At 41.4% G+C, this 23401-nt stretch overlaps 1 long non-coding RNA gene across 1 annotated transcript in view; it reads right to left on the minus strand.

Moving 5' to 3' along the window:
• Positions 1–241: 241 nt before the first annotated feature.
• The window catches only part of LOC110596347, a 34032-nt gene continuing 10872 nt past the window's right edge, over positions 242–23401 (minus strand). The window contains exon 3 of the long non-coding RNA XR_002482406.1: positions 242–456. This is a non-coding gene — a long non-coding RNA (uncharacterized LOC110596347). The remainder of the gene's footprint in view (positions 457–23401) is intronic.

Genomic DNA, 23401 nt, shown 5'->3' on the forward strand with positions numbered 1-23401 from the left:
GTGGAAGACCAGTCACCTGTTTGCCACAGAAAAATTTACTGAAGCTGAACGCAGCCTCTCACAACAATGCTAGCTGGTCCACTGATGTTGATGGGTTCCTAGAGTACTTACCTAGTGGGGGAAGCCTGTACTACAAGAAGCCCACCCTCTAAAAGATAATTCTGGGTTTTTGGGATCCCCTCTAGCATTTATTATTATATATAAATACATGCCAAGCAAATGAAGATTATAAATGATCATGTATTAATAAATATTTATATATACAAATGAAGATTATAAATGAATCTATATAAGTACATAAAACAAACACATGCTGAGCAAATGAAGAAATGGACAAACACATTTGTTCTTTTATATCTTGTTCCCCAGGAATCTAGGTTCCATCGTTGGTTACTGTGTGTCTGTTAATCTGCTTCCCAGAGCCTTCAGAATAGGGCTGGCTGGCTCTTCATGGTCCTAGATGATGGAAAAAATCCTGAGATCAGTGTTCTGTCCAAAAATTACCTCCTGGTCCCACACCCTGGGACAGCAGCACACTCTATTGCCAAGGCTCTGGTTCATAGCATTATACATACCCTGAGTTTGTAATCAGAATCCAGCAAAATCTATTTTAAATACATAGGGACTACAGTACATATGAATATGCTAATCAACTAAGCTTAATAGTTCTCATTTGTATTAATGCAAATTAGGCAGCTGCATTTCCCACCAAATATTTTCCTTGGTATTTACTGACGAAACCAAGGTCCTTCTAATAAGTTCTAATATTTAATCTAAAAGCTCTAAAGAAGGTGCTTTAGTTGAGTATAATCTAATTTCACTGAACAAAATTGCATCTAAAAGCAATATAAAGTTACAATTTGTTCCTTGTCAAATAGTAAAAATGGCCTTTAAATTTTACATGGTTTTGACCTTTGGTTTTTGCATTTCAATTAAACTTCCCTCAGAGCCCAGAGGATCAAATGTTCCCTGAGTGTGAATTAGGTCCTAGCAAGAGGTGCCTACTGTCCCTCTGCGTCTTTCCTTTTCATACTGACATCTGTCTCTCTGTTGACACAGAGAAAAAAATTTTCTTTCTCAATGACTAGAGCAGAGATAAACAGAAACACCTGGTCTGGCCAATATCTTATTTTTAGACACTAAATGTCTATGAATCAATCTTCAAAATTCATTCCTGGATCGGCACACCAACTTACAAGATTCCCTATAACAACTGGTCAGGAATGACCCATCCTCTCAGTCATTTTTGAGCAAGGATTTTACCTTTGTGATATCTGTTGACATCTTGTACTATACTCATGTTTCACAAAAACTCAAGGATCCAGAGGCAAGGTCATCTTTTGGCTTCTGACAGAATCAAATACTCAGGTCTGACAGACTGTGAGGCCACTCAACCTCCATCCTCTCCTCCTCCTTGGTAAGAGAGTCCTGTTTTCATTCAGGGCAACAATGCCCCCAGATAAATACTACATTTCCCAAGTTCCCTTGCAACTAGTGAAACAAAAAGATAGAAAATGTCCTGGGTTCCTGTTGATGCTGTATCACCACTGTACTAGCTCAGGCTACTACCTCTACATATCCTTTACATGATGAAAAGAAAACAGATGTGTTTTTTGTTACATACATCTAAACCTAATAGCAACACTTGTGAAATTGAAGTATGTAGCACAGTTCCTGACACATAAATACAGAATAAATTATAACAATTACTCAGGCATCAGATGGATGATCATCAAATGACACTTCATAGAAACTAACAAAGTGCTCAGAGAGAGAGAGAATAGGTAACACCTGCACATTAACAAAGATTAAAGCTTCAACTGAGAACTGTAGGTATCATAAATAAGCAGAATAGTAAATATTTACTGGGTTTATAAGCACCAAGCACTATTCTAAACATTTTACATGTATTAACTGTATTCCCAGCAATGAAGACAGCACTAGTAAAATTGTGGGTCCACAATAAATGTGTTGAGTAACCAAATAGACAGACAATATTTTGCTTATCTGGACCTGAGCCTGTCCTGCTAACTCCTTTGAGCATGGTGTAGGTCAAGTGACACACTAACTCTTCAGACCCATAGGCAATATATCCCTATTACTGTGATTTCCAGAAGGTTGAGAGCATTTTATCTCCAGTTAACTGGGGAATCTTTGTGTGCAAGGATCATGCGTCTCTCTTCTCAAAGAGGAAATTTCATCTGTGCATCTCCTGATCTCCTGCCTGAGTTTTGCAAATATGTAGCACTATTAAAGATTTTACTATCAGCCAGGCTCAATGGCTCAGCCTGTAATCCCAGCACTTTGGGAGGCCAAAGCAAGTGGATTGCCTGAGCCCACAGGTTTGAGACCAGCCCGGGCAACTTGGCAAGACTTCATCTCTACAATAAATCAAAAAAATTAGCCAGGTGTGGTAGCGCACGCCTACAATTCTGGCTGGTAAGAAGGCTGAAGTGGAAGGATTGCAGGAACCCAGCAGGTCGATGCTGGGGTGGCTGTGAGTGTGACACTGCACTCCAGCCTGGGTGACAGAGTGAGACTTCAACTCAAAGAAAAAAGATTTTGCCATCTCAGGCCAAGCACGGTAGCTCACACCTGTAATCCCAGCACTTTGGGAGAATTACTTGAGGTCAGGAGTTTGAAGTCAGCCAGGGCAACACAGCAAGATCCCAATCACACAAAAAAATAATAATTTTTAAACAATTTTAAAAGATTTTACCATTTCTCTGACCAGTTCTAGGATGAAGACATTGTCAGGGCACAGTGTTGAAGGTAGAGAGGCCCTCAGTGGCCATCTGCCACATCACAGGGCCAGGCCCAAGCAGATAATTCTGGAGCTTTGATAATAACCTACATAGAACCAGGTGCTTCACATACATTAGCATAGTTCATCCTTACAGTGGCTTCAGGTGTTCAAACATTATTTCATGCAAAACTCACTAAGAATCAGAGACGTTGTTACTTACTTAATTCATTCAATCTTATTAAGCAACTACTATGTGCTAGGCATTAACTTTTGAAGATAAAAGAAAATATGGAATATTATTCTAAGTAGCTCAAAGTCCAGTGTGGAAGATGGACATATAAACAAATAAAAGTCATACCCTGTGACTGTTGCTGTGATGGAAGGAATTTTTAGATATTGTGGGGACTTATTGAGACTATTCACAGAGGAGTTTCTATCAGAGCTGGGACACAGGTTGAGACAGAGACAGGAGAAAAAAGGGAAGGCAATCCAGGAAAAGAGAACAGTTACACAAAGAGTGATAAGGGAATTGTAACTAGTGTGACAGGAGCATGAGTGTGATGGCTTCATAATATATCAATGTTGTAGGCTGAAATACATTTTTTATAATTTACTTTCTTGTGTGTTCCTATGAAGGGGAGCACAAAGGAGATTCTTAGGAGAATCTGGGGTGCAGGAAGGCAGAGATGAATCAGCAGCCATTTTGTAGCTCACACACCTTGTAGCTGATCTGCTAATTTACCTCCATGGCATGAAGCAGCAACTGGTGAGCAACTTCTCTCCCTGCCTTTGGTACTCCTTAGCTTCTCTGTCTCCTCTAGCTAAATTTGCTAGATTTACTCCATGATGGAGGGCCCCAACTTCTTCACGATAATCTTGTCACCAAGGTCAGAGGGAGCAAATATGAACACAAGTTCCAGTCCATGTTCACAGATGTCAACTCATGCTTGTGGGTTGCAGCCTGCTCATGATCTTCCTTTCCCAGCTTTCTGCTTTTGGACCTCAATCTTTAGAATCAGATGAGATAGACAGCTTACCCAGTAAGCTTACATGACCCTGTAACACATTCTTTAATATATATCTATACATGTACATATTTCTTACTAGTTCTGCTTCTCTAGTTGAACCCTGACCAATAGAGCATTTAGTACAAGAAGTGGGGTGCTATAGTAACAAACTCCTAAAAATGTGGGAGTGGCCTTGGGACTAGGCAGCAGGTAGAGATTAGAAGAATTTTGAGGAGCATGACAGAAAAGCTTACATTTCTCTGAACAGACTATTAGCAAAAATATGGGAACAAGAACCCTGCCTGTAAGGGCTCAGAAGGACATAAGGAACATATTACTGAAAACTGGAACACAGGGGGTCCTTTTTATGTAGTGGCAGAAAGATTAGCAAAATTGTCATCTACTGTAAGGGGAGAGCAAAGCTTAAGAGGAATGAACCTGTTTATCCAGCTAAAGTGATTTCCAACAAAGTGTTGAAGACACTGCCAGCAGCATCTTGCTGCTAACAGTAAAATGTGAGAAAGGAGAGATAAATCGAGGAAAGAACCGTTAAAGGAAAAAAAACAGGACTTGATTGTTTTTAAAATTCTAAGACTCTCCAGGTGGCAAAAAATGCTGAAACTAATAGATGACCTGTGAGTACTCTCAAAAAATCATGGCGTAGAGATGAAGACATTCCCTTCCTGGAGCTTCTTTAATCACCTCAGAATAAACCACTTGTTTCAGGTCTAATTCATGGGTAACCAGCCTAAAATGCATGCTTGCTAATTTTTTTCTAAAGTCCAGGGACTTGGAGCTTAACCACATGTTCCTTTTCACTCTGGGCCTCTGGCCCTAGTGATGAGGCTACTGTACAGAAGCCAGGAACTCCATCTTGGGGCTCAACACACACACACACACACACACACACACACACACCTGGCCCACAAGCCAAAGATGATGCTGAAGCAAACTCAAAGGAAGGTAGAGAAATTGCTCTCCACCTTGCATGAACCCTACCTGGAATATTCTCTCCCAATGCCCTCTATAAAGTCCTTTGCTAAAGTTTATTGCATAAATGCCGGTGTTGTCCAGGGCTCCTCTCCTAGGAAATGTCATACCACTCCATGCCTTGTGCACTGCACTTACAGAATTGTATTTCAAGTCCAACACTTCCTCCTAAGCTACAGCCTACCTATCCTATCTTCTACTGGAAATCTACACTACAGTGCTCCAAAGGCAACTCACACGTCTAGAATGCTCTCTCTCCTCTCTGTCTCTCTGTCTCTCACTCCCTCCTTCCCTTGCTTCTTCTCTCTCTCCCTCTCTCACTCTCTCTTTCCCTCCCTCACTCCTTCTCTCTCTTCTGTTTCTCTCTCTCTTTCTCTCCCTCATTCACATACCCACCTACACACCAGAAAAATACCTTTTCCAAAAGTGACACACCTAACCTATGGAATCAGGCTACTTGGATTTAAATGCTGACTCTACTGCTTCCTGACTGTGATACCTTGAAAAGTTTTTTTGTTTGTTTGTTTTTGTTTATTTGCTTGGTTGATTAGTTGGTTTTTTTGTTTTGTTTTGTTTTCACCTTTCTATGTTGCAACTTCTTTACTTATGATTTGAGGTTAATAATAGTTCTTACTTCATTAGGTTATTGTGAAGATAAAATGAACTCCACATGTAAAGCAGAAGTGCCTAGCACATATTATGCTCTCCATTAAAGTTAGCTGTCAATATTGTTGTTATCCTGGTGAATTGCATCATTCAACAATCCAAGGAGGAAAACTTGAAGTCCCCTACTGCCCTGAAGTAGACACATATTCAATCAATCATCAAACTCATTTGTTCTACATCTAAATATCTTCTAATCCTTTCACTTCTCTCCATCCCAACTGATATCTCTTTAGCTCAATCCTTCTTGATCCCTCATCAATAAAGATCAGTGTGCAACTACCATGGGTTTATGTGTATTTTAACCAAAACAACCCCACTACAAGATACCCATGATCACTTCCCCACAATGTAACCAGAATATCCTAAACTAAAATTCCTATCTTATCTCTCCCCTGATTGGGAAGCCTTACCCCATGGCCTCCTTGCCCTTTTCGGTGTTCACTGTAGTTGTCCCCACCCTCACACTTTGCATCCTATGCTTTAGTCACTTTGGGCTATTGAAAAATTTTGAACTGTTTAAACTTTTAACATGTTCTTCCTCCTAGAGTCTTTGGTGCTATTAAAGAAAACCAGAGCCAGACCGTAGTTAAAGTAGTGAAAACAGACTTCCCTCAGGAACTATTGCAGTAGAGGAAAAGAGACCTCAAAATAGAACTGGGCTCAATTCTGAATATAGCATGGACAAGTGGAGATTTATAGTCAAGCAGCAGGGTGGGACTGAAAGGTAGGTGGATGGAAAATTGCCAAGGGGCTAAGGGGTGACATCAAGGGTAGGGGATTCTTGCTAAACTGATCTAACAGGATCCTTGCTAAAGGCAAGTTAAAGTGATCAGATATTGAGGGTGGGGGGTGAAGAATTTGATCAGATATCAAAGGTGATCAGATATCAAGGGGGTAATTCCTCTCTAAACTGACTTAGCAGGATTCTTAATGAAACTAGGCCATGAAAGCTCAGCGAACACAGAAATCAAGGTCAGGGCCTAGTTGAGAAAGGGTATCAGAGGAGCCTTATCAAAGTTTGGTCAAGGAGATAGTATTTTTCAGTGCTGAAAAAGAGGGAGTTATACTAGCAAAGAATACCCCTGCTATAGACTGAATGTTTATCTCCCCCACTCCCTCCCACCAAATTCATATGCTGAAACCTAATCCCAAACATGAAGGTATGTGAAGGTAGGGCTTTCGAGAGGTAATTAGGCCATTAAGGCAGAGCCTTCACAATGAGATTAGCACCCTTGTATAAGAGGATCCAGACAGATTTCTTGCTCCTTCTACCATGAGAGAGAAGATAGTCATTTATGAACAAGTATGGGGCCCCCACCAGATACTAAATTTGCTGACATCTTAATCATAGTTGTCTTCCCAGTCTCCAGAACTGTGAGAAGTAATTTTTTGTTTATAAGCCATCTATCTATTCTGTGGTACTTTGTTACAGCAGCCTGAATGGTCTTAGACAGAAAGTTGATTCTGAGAAGTAGGCTGCTGTGGTCATAAATACCCAAAAATGTGGAAATAGCTTTGGAACTGGATAATGAGCAGAGGCTAAAAGAGTTTTGAGATACATGCTAGAAAAAGCCTACACTGCTATGAACAGACCATTAAGGGAAATTCTGGTGAAAGCTCAGAAAGAAAAGAGAAGATCTGTAAAGAAAGCCTCAGTCTTCTCAGAGAATATCTAAGTAATCCTGAACAGTGTGATGGTAGAAATATGATGGGTGGTGAAGGCCATTTTGATGAGGTCTCAGGCAGAAATGAGAAACTGGTGGACAATGAAAGAAAGGTCATCCTTATTATAAAGTGGCAAAGAACCTAGCTGAATTGTGTTCATGTCTTAGCATTTTATGGAAGATAGAACTCTCAAGCAATGAAATTGGATATTTGGCTGAGGAAATATCTGAAAAAAAGTACTGAAGGAGTGGCCTAGTTCCTCTCAACTGCTTATGGTAAATTGCGCAGAGAAAGAACCGACTTAAGAGCGGAACTGTTCATCAAAATGGAAGCAGAACTTAAAGATTTGTATCATTCTCAGTCTATCCATATTGCAAAGAATGAGAAAGACTGTTTGAGAAAGAATACCGAAGGTGTGACCAAATAACCATCTGATAGAGATTAGTCAACCATTTTTAAAGAAGCCAGGTGTTACTGTCCAAGACAATGGAAAAACCTCAAAGGAGAGGCCATCTGCACCGCCCAGCAACATCTCACAACCCTTGCTCCACTCCCCCACGCTGTAGCCCCATGCTCCTCAGTCAACCTTCAGTTGGCCCTAAGGGGCATGTCTTGAACCTAGCAAAACTGCAGGGGTGTGGCTACCTCCACCTAGATTCCAAAGGATGAAGCCACCTGGAGCTGTACCATGGGACCCAAGCAGAAGGCCACCAGGAGGTAGGAGCCACAACAGCCATCCCTTACTAGGGCAATGTCGAGTGGAGCTATGAGGGAGAGCTTTCGTGACTACCCACACCTATAGAGCCACAACAGCACGCAGTTTCAGCCTGGGAGAGACGCAGGCACACAATGGCAGCCCATGAACCCTGTGGTGTGAGCTGTGCCCAAAGCTATGAGGGCAGGACAACTTAGAGCCCTAAGTGCCCAACACTTGCTACAGAGGCAATACTGTTTCAGCAGCTCTGGAAGACAGGCCTCCACCACAATCAATGTGCCTGTAGGGCAAATCTCCCACCCCAGTGGGCCTCGAGGGCAGAGCATCTTGCCATGGAGGATTACTCCTGTGCCTTAAGGTCTAAGGTAATTTGCTGTGCTGGGTTTTGAACTTAAGACTTGTGACTCTTTTCTTCTTTCCCATTTCTCCATTTGAAAAAAGGGATCATCTACCTTATGTCTGCCCTCATCAGTGCATTTTGGAAGCACATAGCATGTTTGATTGCACAGGTTTGCAGCTAGAAAAGAATTTGCCTCGGGAGGACTCATACCTTGAGCCCCACCCATATCTGATTTAGATGATATTTAGAAGATAACTTAGTCTTTAGGCTTTTGAGTTGATAACACATGAGAAGTACATGAACTTTGGGGGGCCAGAGTGAATATTTATGTCTCTCCCAAACGTATATGTTGAAACTGTATTCCCAAAGTGATGCTATTTGGAGGTGGAGCCTTTGGGAGGCTTGGGTATGGGGTTGGTGGATCCCTTTGGCTATGTGAGGTTACAGAGAGGACAGTCATCTATGAGCCAGATCTGCAGACAGCTTGATCTAGGATTTCCCAGTTTCCAGAACTGTGAGAAATAAGTTTCTTTTGTTTATAAGTCACCCAGTCTATAGCAGCACTAAGGGACTAAGACAGCCTTTGTACTCATAAGAGTTCCAGCAGGTAAGTGAAGAAGCATGTGGTTGGGGTCCCAGATGGGAGAGGTGGACTGGGGAGCTGGTGAAGTAGGAGCAGTATACTTGGCCCTGTTTTCCCTGGCCTGCTTAAAGTATGACCGGTTGAGTACGACCCCCAAACTCTGCTTTTCTTGCTTCCAAGGCAAGGGGTAGCACCAGTACTGTTGGTTCGCTGACCTAACCTAGGAAAGGTCAGGATCCTAGTGATGGAAGCAGACATTTCCTGCAACAGTGGACATGTTTACAGCTGAAGCCAAACCTAGGCACTCTGATTGAAAGGCTTTTATGTTATAGGGTTTGAGTTTCCTTTTTTTTTTTTAACCTCAAAAAAAAAAGTAGTCAAGAGGCTGTCAGGCAGCTCAGCGTCTCCATTAGAATTCAGAGTATTCCACGGTAATTACAAAACAGCTGTAATGGAAAATTGGTAGTCAAACCCATTTTCCAGCGACTAGAACGGTGAATGGGCTCCATTATGTTCCTAATTCTCATTAACTTAATTTGCATAGGAAACAATGAAGGAATACATAATGAGGTACAGTGGGCAAACAGCCCAGCCCTGGCCCCCCACAGTGCTCGGCTCAACCCACAGTGACCCACCCCAAGGGAGGGGAGGTCTGGTGCCCCGCTGGGCTGGACTCCACTGGGATGACCTGAGGCTGCCGCAGGAGGTATTCAGGGACTGGGGTGATGTGGAGAGTAGTGACTACGTGCCTGTTGCTTGTCCAGGATCACCTTGCCTCAGCATACACAGTGCAAATCCCATTTCTTCTCTCCATCCCCCATCCCTGCTCTTGGTGAGACTGAACAACTGGAGCAGAAGGAGAAGGGAACTTGTTTTCGGGTAAGCAGTTCCAGGCTTTGGTTGTGTGTGCACGCGTGTTTCTCCCTACAAGTCTGGTTTTAATTATAATTGGCCCTGGCAAAAGAATAAGAATAAGATCAGCAGTCAGGATGTGGAGTGGGGTTGGGGTGCAGGACTGGGCCTGAACTGAGCTCTGGGTGCCCTTTGTGGAGTAGGGACAGCAGGGCCCAGTCCCAGTTTTGCCACCCCAAGCCACAGTGACCATATCAGTCCAGAGCTCTGCTGGTGACCAAATGGAACTCCACAGGAGGTGGGGGAAGATCTCAGCCAAAGCTCAAAGCTCAGGCAGCTGAGATATCTCCTGACTTTACCTACCATGCTGTGGGGAGCAGTGGAAAGCCAGAAGTCGTTTGTACACTTTAACAAAAATAATCGCTCGCCAAAAAGAAAAATAAAAGCAATATAGTTAAATCACCGTTTGGGGCATCTGTGGTATTTCAGACACTATATTGGGCTATCTTAACAAACCATTATAGCAAAACTGCAGGATAAGAATTACATCAGTTTCACTGATAGGGAAACTGAGGATCAAATAACTTTATATGCTAAGGATAGTTAGCTCTTTGTAGGCAAAACCTGGTTTTATGGATCAACTAGTCTAGCTAAAATGATGCTTTTCAAACTTACCAACTTCATGATAATATTTGTATAATACTTGGCATTAAAGAGAGTGAATTTGGGGCCTGGAAAAGGCATCCCAAACTCCAGTTAGATGAGGGGATCAATATTTCAAGCCACAGAGGTTGGAAACGTCAAGTCTAGTCCCTAGGGTAAATTCTGGTCCCTTGTATAGATAATCCAAGAGCTACCAGGAAGGCAGGCATGTGCCAGTGGTATCCCAACAATGTCTCACTTCGAAGCAGAGAAGCCTGAAATGCCACTATTATTTAAGGTTAATCAGTGCCCTCCCATATTCCTCTTCTTAACTGCAAATCTCTGTGGATGGTGTATTACATTCATCTCATAAAGAATGCAATGTAAGTACATTTAACTCCAAGTAAGAGACCTGGGATTGATTCCTAACTCTGCCATTTAAGAGCTGTAAGACCTTATACAATTCACTGCAAGATAGCTGGACCAGATATCTTTCTTCTCCCAAAGATCTGCAAATGTATCTATCATAGGCTTTCATCTTGAGGTTGGAATGGGTCGGTTGTATGTCACATGCCAGAAGGAAGAATGGCATAAGCAAAGTGTTCATACATTGCTCAGCAATTCATTGTTGACAAATGAATTGATGTATTATTGCCTTTATTAGTACTCAAGACTGTTTACTAAATGCCTGAAATGTGTAGTCATTGAGCCTACAGTTGCAGAGAAGTTTACATTTCTCCAGTTTGTAAAGCACATTCAGGTTTTCCATCTAAACCTTTCCCCATGATCAACAGTTCCCAGATGCTCCACATCAACTCTATCACTTCCATCACCTCCAAAAACAATTTCTTGAGAAACTACTAGGTTCTGAGCATCACATATGTTTGGTTCATACTTTCTATAACAACACTACAAGATGGTTTTCATCATCCCTGTTAGACATGGCACTGTCATGACAAGAGGTGAAAGCCACACAGCTGGGTGTTGTGCCTGTTCTACGTGAACAGCTCCCATCCTGGGCTCTCATTATTTTTTGCGACAACCTGCTACCTCTCCTTTGGCAAAACTCCATCTGCACCTACAGTGGATGACACACCCTTCAGTGTTTTAGTGATATCTCAGTGCTCGTGATAAATTTGAGAACCCAAGCATGCCCCATCTCATTTGCTCCTATCCTCATCCTCAGGAATTCTCTGTATATCCTAAAGACCCGGGGACAGTTTAAGCAGAACTTTTGGTTGACTTGGCCAGTTGGATTGATTCTTCAGGTTTCAGGGCCATGCAGCCCAGACAGAGAAACCCTTGAGAATTCAAAGGACAGAGCCCAAAATGAAATCTCTCTGGTCTCCTTGAACTCATACACAACAACAATCCTTTCCCAATAATCTTTTCTGGAACCCTGGCCGAGTCACAAGACATTGAGATTAATAACCCCTAAAGAAGTTATTTTTCAGCTATTAGACCTGCCCCTCTCATCTATGTGGCTGGCCTGTACATCCATCTGGTCATCAGGATGGTGAGAGACAGACCCCATCACTATGGCAGCAGTTATATAACTAACCCACCCATCCACCTGCCATCCATCATCACAATGTCAGTTCCTGTGCTTACCTGCCCCCTTCTAGATGACGTAAAACAGACCACCACCCAATCCCTTTAATGACCTACCCCCACCGAAGGAAAGGTTTAAAAAGCATTCAACCTCAAGCAGCCACCACAATACTTTTGTTAAACTCTGGTCCAGCCATGCTTTCATTGAGCTATGGCCCAGCCATGTTTTTTTCTAAGCTCTTGCTGCCTCCCCAATCCAGGGAGGTAAATCTCCTCTCTCTCAAATATATTTTCTTTGCATCTTACCCGTGGCACCAACCTATCCCACAGACCTAACATTTTTACAGACCTAACAAGAACCAACACAGTAGTCCCTCCTGTGCAAGCCAAAAAGAACACTCAGGCTGCAATCATGCAGACAGAGCTTCTGCCTTTCTTTCTGTACCCCCTGGAAACCAGTTCATACGTTGCTCAGCAAGTGTTTGTTGTTGACTAATGAATTGATGTATTATTGCCTTTATTAGTACTCAAGACTATTTACTAAATGCCTGAAATGTGTAGTTATTGAGCCTAGAGTTGTAGAGAAGTTTGCATTTCTCCAGTTTGTAAAGCACATTCAGATTTTCCATCTAACTCTTCATATTGTTCCTCAAAACCACTTGGTTGGAACTAGGCTATGGGACGTGGTCATTGCTATTGATGCTAACCTCATGGCTTAGAGGAATGCTGTAGGACATGGCAGGAGGAGCCCAGCAGGCCAAGTCCAATGTTCTAACATTGTCCTACTTCACCTCTGATTTTATAGAGAAATACCAGCTGGCTTATTTAACCAAGCACCAATTCCAAGCAATTCCCATTCTCAAATGGACTGACTTTTAGATTCATTTTTCTGCAGGTTCTCTAAGCACCACCCCTCATCTCCTAAATATATGAGAGCAAGGCAGGCATGGTGGCTCATGCCTGTAATTCCAGCACTTTGGGAGGCTGAGGCAAGAGAATTTCCTGAGCCCACGGGTTTGAGACCAGCCTGGGCAACTTGGTGAGACCTCAACTCTACAGTAAATCAATTAAAAAAAAAAAAATTAGTCAGGCATGGTGGTGCACACCTGTAATTCCAGCTACTTGAAAGGCTGAAGCAGAAGTATTGCCTAAGTCCAGCAGGTCAAGGCTGCAGTGGCCATGAGCATGCCCCTGCACTCCAGCCTGGGAGATAGAGTGAGACTCCGACTCAAAAAATAATAATACTATTTTTTTTAATTAAAAAAATTTTTAAAAGAGCATTAAAATAATAAGAGAGCAAAGCTGAAGATGTACTAGAAAGATTCAGAGTTGGTTTGTTTGTTCCCTTCTTGAGTTCACTCAGTGGCACTTGCACATCAACAAAAACCCACTTGTGGCTAAAGTTTCCCACGCAGAGTTGCAGGCACTCAGTGTTCCCTCAGTAAGTGCCTCTCACTGTGTTCCTGGGAACCAGCACCACACCACACGGCTCTGCCAACTGCGTCACTTCTAGATTCTGGGCTTTGAAACCAAATAAAAATTGATATGTGTGTAATCACATTTGTTTAATTAAAGTAACACATCTGTGCAGTAAATATTCCAGCATGAGCTGGTCAATAGCAAATCCTCAGCATGTACAGTAGTAATTGACTAATGTAATTAAATGCATGTCAGAGTTTTAAAAGAAAATATAATGAGATTTCATCATTTTATATGTACAGGTAATTAGTTCTTAGGAATGTGAGTAAAAGCAAATTATCTACAGATTTGAACTATCAGCAGATAATTCAAATGACCTAGTTTAGGAGAGGAAATGGTATCTAAGAACTAGAGAAATTCAAACCAAAACAAACGGGTTCAAATATGAAGTCTGAAGGCTTTATGAAGGCTATGCTAAAAAATGAGCACGTATAATTCTGCTCAGCATGTTTTCAGCAAGTTTTTTCTTTGGATGAGTTGTGTCACAGTAAGGGTACCAGGATGGCATGAGGTCTCCGCTAGATCACACGTGTATTCTAGCTGTGTAGGTACCCAGGAACTTCCTAACACTGAGCTCTGGGTTATTATTATTTTGAGCAATCTTTCTTTTGTTTTGTTTTGTTTTGTTTTTTGGAGACTTCAAGATCTTGGTCTGTTGCCCGGGCTGGAGTGTAGCAGCACAATCAGAGCTCACTGCAGGCTCAAATTCCTGGGCTCAAGCAATCCTCTCACCTCAGCCCTCTGAGTAGCTAGGACTACAGGTATGTCCCATCATGCCCAACTAAGTCTAATTTATTTTTTTAGAGATGGGATCTTGCTAAGTGGCCCAAGCTGGTCTTGAACTCCTGGCCTCAAGAGATTCTCCCACCTCTGCCTCCCAGAGTGCTGAGATCACAGGCACGAGCCATCATGCCTGGCTTTTTCTGGTTTCTTTTGTATTCAAGCTGACCTACCTCCTGCTACTTCTTAACAGTTTCTGCTTAGTTTGAGCATCATCATCCTGCATTCTGGATAGCCTGTGCATAGCCAGGGTTGTGGAAAGGGCATCCAAGAGTAGGGAACAATATGAGCAGATGCAATAATATAGGAAGAACATGGTTTGTTTGAGGTGCAGCAAGGAATTCAGTTTGATTGGAGAAGAGACCAGTAGAAGACAGGGAGGTGTGACTGTCAAAATAGGCTGGAGTATGAAGGGCAGAGACTTGATTATCAGCCAAAAGTTGGAGCAGCATTCTCTGAAGGCAACATGAAGTTGCTGAAGATGCTGATTTTTTTTATTTTTTTCTTTTCTTTTTGCTACTTCACTCAACACTAATCATGCCAAATGCTTCAAAAATCCCAGCACTCAAATATAAACTAGCTGCTCACAGAAACAGCCAAGTCCTCAAAACCAAAGCCTGGCCATTTTGAAATTAGGGTCCTTTCTCTCCAGAATTGAAACTCTCTGGATGCTTTTCTCAGCCTCTGAGTGATGTCCCCATTTCATTCCCTCCTCTAGACTCCTTCAGATGATGCTGCCGGCCACAGTAGCAGTCAACTTTGAAGACTGTGGCTCTGGATTGTGAATCTTGCTTGTCTAGTGTGAGTCTTATTGCCATTGCCAGACCAAGGGTGGGCAGGGACAGTATGAGCCCCGTGCATGTGATTTTAGGTTTTCTATATGTAGACACAGGCTGTTTGATTTTGTCATGATTCTGTATCAGGAAATAGCAGTGAGGGGACAGAACGACCACTATAAACACAAGACTTGTCTATCATTAAATATGAGAGTCACGTGTCCCTCACTATTTAGAGGGTGGAAGCTTTTTCTAGTGATATGGCTAGTGTTTTGCCTCAGGGGTAATATAACCTGCTTCCTGGTCTGCACCCCTTATTATCAGAGCCTTCCTTCTGTGGGACAGTTTATGGTGGTACATTAGTGTGGCCCCCTGTGTAGGGTTTAATAGTTGGCAATTATTAATTCCTATAACAGCCATAGTTATAAAAAGAAAACATACAGATTAAAAGAGACAGATATATCAACCATTAACAAAATAACTATTTAACAAATAACAAATTACTTATTTGACTCAAACAAACTGGAAATTTCTATATATAAAACAATTGGAGAAGTATGAACACTTACTAGATATTTGTGCATAAGGAATTTTTGTTAAGTTTTCAGTGTGATAACTGTGTCGTGGTTTTAACTGGTTAATATTTTTCAAAAAGAGCCCTTACATTTCAGAGATACACACCAAAATACATACAGATGAGAGAAAACAATGATATCTGTATTTCCTTTGGAATAAAACCCAGGAGAGGGAGGAAAGGAGAGTAGGTAAAGATATGACTGAAATAAGAGAGACCATGTGATGATAATTATTGGAGCTGGGAGACGAATACATAGGGCTCAATGTACTAGTCTCCTAACCTAACGTCTGTATGTATTTAAATTGTTTTAATTTTAAAAAATGATGATGGTTCTGATTTGTAGTCAGTCAAGAGCAAACATCTTTCTGGATTTTTGGTTTATGGCCAGACTTTGACATTGGACTGAGGCTGGAGTCTTGGGTTCCATTTGTGGTTAGGGTTAAACATTTATAATTTATCAGGTGTTGAGCAACCTAGGACTGAAGAAAGGGTCCAGGAGTGGACAGAGCAAGGTATAAACTGCATGATCTTGATGATGGGGCACCTTCAGGTCCGGGTTTAGGATTAGTGTATTGCTAGATTTAGTGATTGCTCAGAAACTGGAACTAAGTAGACACTGACTGTAGCCAACGTAGGAGGCCATTCTTTCTAAAATCAAAGATGGTCTATGCCTTCAATTAGAGGATTATGTATCTCTAGAACTAAAATTAAAATCGTGACCAAATGGAGAGGAAATTTTAGGTGTTCTCTGTGGCAATGTGGGGTGGATGGCATGTGAGTCCTGGTGTGGAACCATGTCAGTGATTGAAGAGACACAGAAACCTGTATGCAGTAGAGGTCCAGTCAGCTATAACTGATTTCAGGGAGCTTGTTTGTGACTGATTACAGGGAGGTTATTTGGGCAAAGGTAGTCTACAGCTCAGTTTCTCACTGGTGTTAGAAGATGACTTCACATTCTGAGATAAACATTAGTATCACCTGAGGAAGGAGGGAGTATAAAAATGACAATGTATTGGACCCAGCTAAGCCCATATCCTGGTACTCTGAGGTCAGGGCCAACCCTTTGTAAGAATCTCTGAGTTTGGGTATTAGAGAGTGACCAGACTAAGTGATCCATTGTATCTGAAGTTGAAGAGTGTTCCTGGAGTTTCAAGTGTAAAGGGTCAATCAGTAGCTATATAATATAAAAATGTGTAGGCCTCCAGAATGCTGCAGCAAATGTACTTTATTAACACTGTGTTCTAATCCTGGGAGCCCTGATTCAGACCACACAAAAGCACATGTAAATAACATGATGTCTTGATTTAAAACAAGGCTTCCGACCTACCTACCTATATGGCACATGTTGGAGTCTTTTTATCTGAAGTGAGAATGGGTTTCTCCACTGAGAAGACACAAGATCTAAAGCCTATGGTCATTCAAAAGATCATAGATAAAATGGTCCATTAGGAAACTAAATCGCTAATGACAGCCTCAGTTGATCCCTTGCCAGTCCACTTAGCAAGAACTGGTCAATAGTACTATATAGAGCAAAAAGTATAATAAGCAATGAAATTGTGTGGGGAAAATGTCATGAGTTTTATAAGTTTAAATGGTGGAAAATTCATCAACATGAATTTTGATGAGAACAAACCACATCCAAACCATAGTAGAAGGAGAGAGAAAAGATGCATCTCCTAGCTTGTCTTTAATCAATAAATGCTTCCTTGAAGAAGTAAAATTCTGCTACTCAACACACTGCTCTTGAGTCTATTTAATCAGTCTATAACATCCTCAATGTATACCTATGCAATGTATATATGCTTTGAAAGCATCTAATCATGTCTCTGTCCATAAGAAGCTTGTAACCTAGGACAGTAGAGGTTCAGCATCAGCTGGACAGAGGAGACGTGGAAAATGATGTGACCAGGTGGCAATACTACTAGGTTGATGACCCCTGTCAACTTTAAGGGATTCAAATGGTCTTCCAGCATCTCATTCATAAGAATTAGTCATGGTTTTCCTTTCAGATGGCTTTTGGTACACAGAACTGGTCCAATGCTTTCTTACACCAGTCCTGAGACCACCAGCAGGTATCCCACAATTCCTTTGGGGTGCCCTATACTCCATTAAAATCCTGAACATTGAAGAGCACAGAGAAGAGGCAGGTATGAGATGAAATGTTCCAGGAGAAGCTCACAGAAGTGGGAGATAGAGTAGATTGACCAGAGTCATTGGGGGTGTCAGACACAGTAGTTACCTACCAAAAGTGGTCATTTTCCCTTCCTACAAACAGAATCCCAATTTAATTCAGGGAGATAATGCACCCAGTTTCAAAGACCATATCCTGGTCTTCCTTGCTATTAGAGGCGATCATGTGACACAGCATAACTAAAGAGATATTAGTAAAATTCTACTGGAGGTATATATAAAACACTCCCTTCTTTACTCATACTTTCTATTCCAAACCATTCTTTTTTTTTTTTTTTCAGTAAAGACAAGAACCTTGAAATCACCAGTTCATGGACAATAACATACTTGAGCCTGTCCCAGAATTAAATGCATTCTTCTGTATCATTATTCTCCAGTTATTGACAAGGAAAGAAGACTGTTCTATGCAAGAGTCTTTGTTAGTCCATTCTGGCTGCTGTAGCAAAATCCCATAAATTGGGTTACCTATAAACAACAAAAATTTACTTATGCAATTCCTGAGACTGAGAAGTCCAAGATCAAGGAGTTGGCAGATTCAGTGTCTGCTAAGGACCAACTTTCTCCTAGGTGGAAATTTCTCACTCTGTTCACTTGGGCAGACAGGTTCACTTGACCCTCTTTTATAAGGGCAATTATCTCATTTATAAGGACTCTGCCTGCATAATGTAATCACTTCCCAAAGTCTCCACCTCTTAATATTATCACCTTGGGGGTTAGGATTTCAACCCATAAATTTTGGGGAGACATAAACATTCAGACAATAACAGAGCCACTACTAGGTCTGTGCTGGAGCCTGGGATGATGCTATGACTAGCACTAGATCTAGCCATTGCACATTTCCATCTAGAAGTCTTGACAGGAGTCCCTGAGCATCAGAAGAAACACTCTTACCCCAGTGCTTCTCCAACCACAACTACACCAGGAAAGGGACATGACCTCACCTCACCTCATCTGTGAATTTATGAAATCTGCAGTGAAAATGAGGAAGAGTATGCAGATAATCTGCAGATGCTTCCTTAAGAATAAAAGTGAATGTGGCAAGAGCTAGGACATGTTGGCTTCTGGGTTCCAAAGTCAACTCTTTTGTCTTCATTTTCAATTAGTTGAAATTCCAGAAAAGTCAACGGTTGAGAAGAAATAGGTAGACTCAGAGTTTGTGCCAGTGACTTGTGAGAGTCATCAGACTCTGAGGCTACAAAAGCAGACCAGATGCCAGATACCAGCATGCCTTCTGTAGCCAACCAAAGGGAGTCCTTGGCTGAGTAAAAACAGACCAAGGAGATAGGACTAGACCTCCAATACCTCCATTTACCAAGGTTGGACCTTAGAGAATACCTTTCTAATTCCACCTTCAAAACTAGCAGGAACCAAAACAAACACAGCTCTCATGAAAACTGGGTTACTTAGAAACAGGAACTGGGAATGGAGGAAAGCCAGGTGACCTCTGATAGCAAAAGTTGGAGCAAATGAGAAACAAAAGTCTATCATTTTAAAGGCCAACTGTCAATAGCTAAATAAGGTCCATGAGTCCCAATGGGAAGGAGAGAATCAGAGAGACTCCTTTGTCTTCAAAGTACAAGGCCCGGAATGGAGAGTAGGCAAGATGAAAGAATTAGACTCTAAAAGAAGAAGTAAGTCCTCATCCATAGTAGGAAAGATAACTGTGACAGTTGAGCTCAGATAACAACAACCCCATGTAACCAGTATTATCAGTACTTGACAATTATTATTATTATTATTATTATCATTTATTATTATCACCATCTGTTGATACAGATGAGGAAGTTGAAGGTCTGCACAATACATAGTCAGGCAGACAGCAAGTGGCAGAGAGAGGATCAAAGCTAGGGCTATAACTCCAAAGCCTGAATTATTGTCTTTACTCTTCTGTGTCCTTAATTGCATGGTAAAACAATGGTAAAACAAATTCAGAGAAAGAGAGAGAGAAAGAAAAACAGAGAGAGAGAGAGAGTGTGTGTGTGTGTGTGTGTGTGTGTCTGGGAAAGGAGAGGAGGAGAAGGCAGAGGGTCAGTCAGAAGAAAATGATAAGAGCAATGGGCAAGCCTGTATGTCTAGCTGAGAGGTTTTCAGTTGATCTGACAGTAAAGAAGATCCATTGTAACTCCTTGAACCAGGGCAGAGACCATAAAAGTGGTGCTGGGGATACTTAATCTTGCAGGGAGAATTGAAAGATAAAAGCTTTGGGAACTGTGCACTCAAGCTTCGAGAATCAGGGTTACCTGAGTTCCCCTCCTTGGCCACTGAGTCAAGAGAAGCCACATAGTTTCTCTGTCAATTTCTCCCTTCAGGCTTGTTGTTTCCCATTTCTAGGAGGAAGTGAAGGTCACCAGTTATGATCACTTGTATTGGAATTCAAACCTCTGAAAGAAGTTTTCTCCTTAAAAACACAGTGATATGTTCAGTCCTCGCTGGTCCTCATTTGATATGAAAGGGAAATGTCACAAGCAGTACTCTCACACCAGCTGTATTCTGGGCCTGAAGGTAATCTCCCATCTAAAGGGGGAAATCCTATAAACAGAGCCAAGTATAGCAGGCAGCTCTATATCTTAGAATATGGGACCCTTTCAGAACAGAACTTGGAATCGATGTTTCCAGCTTCTTCTCCAATTCTGCGATATTATGTGGATGAGATTCTCATTTTTTAAAATGTGTCAGGTCCAGCCTTCTGCCTTTAAAGCAGACCTGCGCTCCTGGAGGAAGCTCAGTTCCTGGAGCTTGCCAAACTCTTTGCATTCCAGGGACTTGGCACTTGCTGTTTCCTCTTCCTGGATGGTTCTTCTACTTGCTTTTTTCAAAGCTGGCTCATTCTCTTCCTCCAGGTACTTGCTTTACATCTCTTTTGCTCACAGAGGACTTTCTCAGCTGCCTACTTAAGTGTATTGCCCTGTTTGTGTATTTTTTTGTTTGCTTCTTTGCTTTTCTTCATCTTAGAACCTTGGTTATATTCCACATGAATCTTATCACACTCTGATAAGTTTATAAATTTGTTTGCTGTCTTGGTGCTTGTCTCCCCAACTAGAATACTAACTCCACAGATTGTTTCCTGCTAGATCACCAGGATGTTGCACAATGTCTAGCACATAGCAGGTAATCAAGAAATACTGGATGGATGGAAGGAAGTTTAGATGGATGGATGATAAATAGATGGATGATGGATGGATGAATGGATGGATGGAAGACTGAATAAATATTTTATTTATTAAGTGTGCCATGTAAAAAGAAGGCTATGAGGTCAAATGGATTTGGAAAATATGTTCTCCCTTCTTGGAGACTCACAGTGCACATTAGCATTTTAAAGGATAAGAAAATTCCCCAGTAAGAAAAAATTTAATTCTATTTAGCCCAGTATTTCCTAAAGTTATTTTAGCTCAAAATACTTCTTTTTTCATAGTACACTTACTTTAACATCCTGCCAAAGAGTGTTCCTTGAAACACCAGTTTGAAAAATCTGCTCCTGTATAACCATTGCCATGTTGAATAGTAATTATTTTTTAACTTTATTTCCAGGCTGTGAGGTCCCTAAAGATATAGACTGAGGCTTGTTCATCTTCATGTCCTCAGTGTATAGGGCAGTGACAGGCACAGAGCAAATAACTGAGTGCCTGAGAATGGAGGGGAAAGAAAGAGGGAGAAAGGAAAAAAGGAATGGAGAGAGGGAGGGAGAGAGGATGAATGTAGCTTGTGTTAGTAAGTAATTACTTCCTGATATGTACTTCAGTTGACTGTGAGGCAAATAATAAAATGCTAATGATGACCTTACTATGTCAGAAGTTAGGATTACATTAACCATCTCAGATAAATTTTAGATTAATAATTGACCTAGGGTTAGGATTTAGGGTTAATTCATAATAAACATCTCCCTAACCCCCATCCCCTAACACACACACATAGCATTCTTATGCTGAGCTCTCTCCTGTGTCTGAGAGTCAGATAATTACTATATTTAGAGAGTGTTAGCTACAGTATTACATACTAGTTAAGAATATAGGTTCTGAAGTCAAATCCAACTCCACCTTTTAGTAGCTGTGTGAACTTAGACAAAGTACTTAACCTTTCTAAAACTCAATGTCCTCATCTATAAAATGCAGATAGCAATAGTATATAATTACAGTGCTGTGGTAGATATTAACTAAGAAAAACTTGTACGGGCATAGTGCTTAGCTTGAAGCAAGTAACAAATAAACTACTAACTCAACTCCTGAAGGAAGACTCCCTTCCTAATAGTGACATCAGGAGTGAAGGCATTTCATCTCTTGGAAGGATTGCCTTCTTTAGAAGAATACCTAGGGAAATACCTAACACAGAAGAGCAGTGTTCTACTTGTAAGATTTCAGGCCCATAGAAGGGCAATTTCAGGGAATGGGGTTCTCAAATCTTATGCCAAGATTCTACATCTGCTTTGGACACCCTGGGAAATTGCACATGACCGCAATTCATCTAGCCCTTTGGAGATGCTCTCTGCACCACAAGTTCGGTGGGAAACTAATCATGAGCACACTTTCTCCAGAGAAAATTCAACCCAAACTGGCTTGGAGCCAGCTTTGTCCCTTCTTCCCTTGTAATCAGGTGGGATTCATTCCTGTTTATCTCCACTGCTTATGAGGATTTGTGAATTACAAACCCAGGTAACCTCTACCCACACATCTATATGTACCTTAGGGACAGGAGGGGTTGGAGGGGCCACAAGAGACCAGAGTGTGTACATGGTCTTAACCTAAGATGGAATTAAGGAGTGGGCTACACAGGGGTTGTGATTAAAATTTCAGCACCTACCCAGGAGTGACACAAAATAAATACACAAGAAATACTAAAACAAATTGAATACAAGAAGACCATCTAAGAAATACTGTTTTTGAAGAGGATTTACAATCAGAACAAAAATGATTTTCTCTTTCTGATTTCAAATGTGGCCCAGCTATGGCCCCAGTGGAAGAGTTACCTGCTCAAAAGGCTGAAAGAAACTCAGAGAGTAATATCATTCCCCTGACCCTAGACAAGATTCACCTTAAATCAGCTTAAATAGTCTTTACCTTTATTTTAAATAAACTTAAGACTCATCTAGAAAATCCCAGACTCTTGGAGGTGGAAGGATCTCCTTCCTGAAATCCAACATCTTTGACAGATGGTTGTACAGGCTTGAAGGGAGGAGGAGGATGAGTTCAAGAACTTCATCCCACATCTCTATTCTTTAGAAAGTTAGTTCTCGTGTCAAGCTGAAATCTGCTTCACTGTCACTTCCATCTGCTGTTCCAGTTCTGCCATTTGGAGCCACACAGGACATGTCTGCTTTCTTCCATTTGACACCCTTTCATTTCTGACCTCCACCTCCCATTGTCTCTCCTCTGCATTATGCATCCGCCTTCTCTTTGAGAATTGCCCACATGCTGTGATTTCCATATCCTTTACCATGCCAATAGCCTCCCTATGAGGCCGCCATTTGGTTATTGTCTGTCTTAAAGTATGTCTCCTAGAACTAAGTCCAATGCCCCAGATATGTTCAAGCCCACACAGAGCACTGAGAAAATCAGTAGTAAAGAACAACAGCTTTTAAGTCAGATCCATTTGGGTCTACCGTGTCCTAGCTCTGTGTCCTGGCACAAGTGAAACTCTCTGAACCTAAGTTTCTCCAACCACAAAACAGACATGAAGATAAGATTGTCAAGAGTTGTAGTCACATATAAAAAAGCATTAAGGACAGTACCTGGTACATGGTTAGTGCAACATAAATGGTGGCCATGATGAATGTTGATGTTCTTGCATTATTAGACGTGATAGTCCGTTACTCATGTAAAATTTTGACAGATATTCATGCTGTTAATTC

This window comes from Carlito syrichta, unplaced genomic scaffold (assembly GCF_000164805.1).
Source record: "Carlito syrichta isolate Samal-C Ts95f unplaced genomic scaffold, Tarsius_syrichta-2.0.1 Scaffold308812, whole genome shotgun sequence".
Lineage (NCBI taxonomy): Eukaryota > Metazoa > Chordata > Mammalia > Primates > Tarsiidae > Carlito > Carlito syrichta.